Raw genomic sequence first — 4,924 nt, forward strand, 5'->3', positions numbered from 1 at the left:
AAATGTCTTGCTAGTCTTTAACATCTCTAGCAAGACGTTGGCCCTTTTAGCCCAGATTAAACATCTTGTAGTGCATCCCCTCCTCAATGGGGTGATAAGTGCTTTGAACTCCACCCAACAAATGGTTCTTTACCGAACTTGTTGGATTAAGCTCAAAAGACGTTTTCGGTCCTTGGTCAAGACAATCTTTGGGCTTTCATGCCCTTTGAAAACAAGATTTTAGAACAACTTTCTTTGGTTTCAAGGTTGAAGATGGACTTTTTGAAACTTTGGTCTTACACAAAAATTCAACTCCTTCACATTTAAGGTCATGACATTTCTCTACAACATTAATCTCTTCATACTTGTCAAATGAATTGGGGGTTGGATTAAAAATATTCAACTTTACCTTCATATAGCCAAATGAAATCTTCATTATCCCCGTCCTACAATTAATGTTGGCATTCGCGGTTGCCAAGAAAGGATGGCTAAGGATAACGGGAATTTGGCTCTTAGGATTTGGGACCGGTTCTGTGTCAATGACAACGAAATCAACGGGAAAGGAGAATTTATCAATTTTAATCAATACGTCCTCAATGATACCCCTAGGCTTTTTGATTGATCGGTTTCAAGTCTCCTAAGCCTAATTTGACATATACCGAGTATGGAAGAAGATTAACACTTGCTCCTAGGTCAAGAAGAGCCCGATTAATGATATGATCACCAATGATACATGAAGTGGTAGGTGAACCGGGGTCCTTAAACTTTGGAAGAGTGTTATGCTGCAAAATTGAGCTTACTTGCTCTGTTAAGACCACTTTTCTAGGTGCTTGGTTTTTGTTCTTGCTCTTTTGGGTGCATAAGTCTTTTAAGAATTTGGCATAAGCTAGAATTTGCTTGATTGCATCCAAAAGTGGAAGATTGACTTTCACTTGCCCAAACACGTCCATGATTTCATTTACTTTGGCCTTTTGCTTGTTATTTGAAATAGATCCTTTTAAGGCATCCGGAAATGGAGCTTTTGGTTCAAAAACCTTTTAAGAAATTTTCTTTGAAGTCTCTTCAATACAAGAAGTTTTCAAATCATTTTGAAAATCTTTCTTTTCAAGATCACTTTTCAAATCACTTTTCAACACATTCTCATTTTTATGGTCATGCACATGCAATGAAGGAGGAATATGATATGAAACGGGACGGGTGTCAACTTTTGGTTGCACCGATTCACTCTCTTCATTTGGACATACCCACTTGGTTGTCCACAATCTTTCCACTTCTCAAGGTAGTTACCGCATTGACATGCTCTATTGTGTGACCTTCCGATGGGGAATGAGTCTCCATAACACATTATTGCTTTGGTGAGGCATTCAAAGGCATTTTTCCCTTCTCTCTTGCATTTAGAGTGCTAGCTATTTGCCCTACTTGGGTTTCTAGCTTTGCGATGGATTGAGAGTGAGAATGAAGTAATTGTGTGTTTGCCTCTAGAGTGCCCAAAGCGGTCAAAAATTTTTCTTCAAAAGCGGGACTTCTAACATTTGCTTAGGATTAGAAAATTGGTTTCCTTATGATTGGTATGATGATCTAAAACCTTGGGAACCTTGGCTTTGTAGTGGAGGTGGAATGTATTTCCCTTGAAAACCGCCTTGGGAAGGGTTCGAGCCCTCCCCTTGGTTTTTCCAAGAGAAATTCGGGTGATTCCTCCAACTAGGATTATAGTGATTGCCATAAGGATTGTTCCCTTGATTAGCAAAAATAGCATTTGCTTGTTCATGATGCTCACTTTGCACATGTCCATGGGGACACTTGGAAGTAGAATGTAAAACACTTGAACAACTCATACATGTCTCATTAGATGCATGATGAGAATGGTTAGGGAAGGAAGATACTTGATTCGCCGAGCTTTGGTTGATCAAAAATTAATCAAACCTTTGAGATAATGATTTCATCTCGACGGCAATTTCATTGGAGTGGTCGACTTGATGTAAGCCAACACTCTTCCTACCACTAGAATTTCTACCATTCTTCGAAGATAAAGTATGATGCAAAGAATTTTCACTCATGTTCTCATAAAGATGCCACACATCATCCTCATGCCTATCAATGTAAGAGCCACCCATAGAAGTATCAACCATGCCCTTGTAATTATCCGATAAGCTCTCAAAGAAATATTGAACTAATTGCCATTTGGGTATGTCATGATGTAGACACTTCCTAAGTAATTCATTAAAGCGTTCCCATGCCTCATGAAATGTTTCTCCATCCCCATGTGAAAATTCCCTAATTAAAGTTCTCCTGGCATTGGTCTTAGAAACCGGATAGTACTTATTCAAGAACTCTTTTTGCATTTCCGCCCAAGAAGTTATTGAAAAAGGCCTAAGATTGTTAAACTAATATTTTGCCTTATCTTTAAGGGTGAATGGAAAAAGTTTAAGCCTTAAGACCTCTTCCGGCATGTCCGTGTATTTCACGGTGAAACATACTTCAAGAAACTCATCAAAATACTTGTAAGGTTCTTCACTTGGAAGTCCATGATAGTTAGGAAGCATTTGTATTGTATGGTTTGTGGCTTGATTTCATAGTGATGTGCTCTAAATGGTGATAATTGAATGCATGTGGGTGCATTATATTCATTAGGCACATAGTGATCTCTTAAAGCAGGGGGAGGATTAGCAATTAGAGGTGTAACATGGGCACCTTGGTTGCCTTGAATGATGGGAGGTGGTGGAGCATAGATTGGCCTTGGCATTCCCAATGGAACTTGGCCTTGTCGTTGTGGTGGATGAACGAATGGCCTTGGCATGCCTAATGGAACTTGCATGTTATCATGATGCACATTGGGGTGGAGGATACCTTGTTGGTTTATGTGACCAAGGTCCTCCACATGGTCGTTATTGTGTCCTTCCATTGATGAAATGGATTGACTAGAACTACCTCTTCCCCTAGGGTTTCGAACAATGGATTCAAGATGAAAATTTAAAGGGACAAGGTGGGTCTCAATGATCTACGACCATGTATGCATAATGTAACACAACAAGCAATAATGATAAACACTCCACCTTCACAACAAATTAATAATCAACAAACTTCTTCCACATACAATGTTCCCATACTCCCATGCTTTAACAATATACAAGAAAAGTAAATTGCATCCACGTGGGCTCACGATTTATCTAAGAATTGAAATACAAACCTCCACGCGGGCCGACGATTTAACAAAGGGTTTGAGTAAGAAAAAGCTCACAAAGGTCATTTAGCACTTCAACTCCAAATTTTTAGCTTTTAGCTTAGCAATTTTTATTTTTATTATTTATTTATTTATTTATTTATGATTTTAGCCTTTTTCCTTGCTTGCTTAGCTCCTTTGCTTGGAATACTCCTTTGCTCACCTTCTTAGCCCAATGCTCTTAGTTAAACAAGAACAAACACAATAAGTAACAAAAATTGAAAACAAAATAAAGACACGATCAAAAGAGTACTAATTCCTAATTGATTCCACAAATACGACGTTGCCAATCAATCAATCCCCGGCAACGGCGCCAAAAACTATAGTGGCTTCCCCGAGCGTGTGCACAAACAATGCATAAAACTTTGAGTTTGGAAATTAGTGTCAAGTGGGCACCATAATTTAAATTTATAAACCGCTTAACACCTATACTATGTATTACGAGTGAGAAGGGATTGTCCCAAGGGATTGAGGGTCGTACTAGGTTAAGGAATCAAGATTAGGGTTAGTAGGTTGAGTGATCAAAATAGTGGTCGGTTGGTTGAATTTAACTAGATGCAAATTAAACTAAAGTAAACAATAATGCATTAAAGAGAATAAAAGAGAGAGAGATCTTGGGGTTTAGAGATCACCACTAAGCATACCTTTTCTACACCATTAATGAATGATTAATGAGGGGAAGAACATGTATTGCAACAAAGTGTGTGTGTGTGGTTGTTTCAACCAGCATGGATGACAAATTAAGCATATATTGTCTAAATAACTTGGTGGATAGCACAACATATCAAATTAAGCCATTAATCATTTCTTTAAGCTCACAATCCAAACACATCACAAGATTAGAAATATATGTTACTTGCTTTCATAAGTATGGAACATCAATAACAAGCATGGATTGTCCTCCCATTTAACAACTACACTACAACTAAGCTAATGACATGAAATTAAACTAATTAAACTAAGGGAGAGGTACAATCCATCAAAAAATGAGTATAAACCATTAAATAAACCACAAGAACATGCCATTAAGTACTATGTCTTGACAATCTCTAGATCTATAGCATTAATACACATAGACATGCATCAATAACACAAGAAATAGAGACAAACATATGAACATCTACTCTAGCATACATAGACATATGGATAGAATGAAATGATCAATTGGAAACATTAAACCACATAAATCATTGAATAAACAAGATCTATATATATAAAAGTGTCAAGACATGAATCACAATACAAATTCCCTCAAAAATACATAAATCAAGAAGTAGAAAGCATGCTTAGGGCTAACTCTAGCCCCAAGAGGATGTCTAGCCACTCATGGATGATGTCCTCCAACCCTCAAGGGCAAGCTCCATGGAAGAAATCTGCTCCTTGGTTGATGAAGAGTTTCCAATGGTGTCTCTAGCCTCCTCCTCTCCTTTACTTCCTCACTAAGTATTATCTTCTCTAAGTATGTGTATATGTGTAAAAGTGGCTCATATTCCTTATATAGGTTGGTTAAAAACCATCCCAATTGAGCTGGGCTCATACACCAATAATCCTCTAATGATTGGATATGAGACAACTTTTAATGAGCTGGAATTTGGATTTTTTTCAGGATTTAGGAAATTCGATCGATCGAACTTGAGGTGAGATTGATCGAACATGGCTGAGATCTATCGAATTGAAGTTGGATTGATCCTCAATGGCTGCGCCTTTTTAGATAAAAACAAATCT

The 4,924-nt window shown here is 37.7% G+C and overlaps 1 pseudogene; it reads left to right on the forward strand.

The window, feature by feature from the left end:
- Positions 1-2,166: 2,166 nt before the first annotated feature.
- On the forward strand, positions 2,167-2,265 carry LOC132287535 (small nucleolar RNA R71; annotated as a pseudogene).
- Positions 2,266-4,924: the final 2,659 nt, after the last annotated feature.

Source organism: Cornus florida, unplaced genomic scaffold (assembly GCF_030987335.1).
Source record: "Cornus florida cultivar Cherokee Brave unplaced genomic scaffold, ASM3098733v1 CherokeeBrave_3.0.0_Hap2_Chr11, whole genome shotgun sequence".
In the NCBI taxonomy this organism is placed as follows: domain Eukaryota; kingdom Viridiplantae; phylum Streptophyta; class Magnoliopsida; order Cornales; family Cornaceae; genus Cornus; species Cornus florida.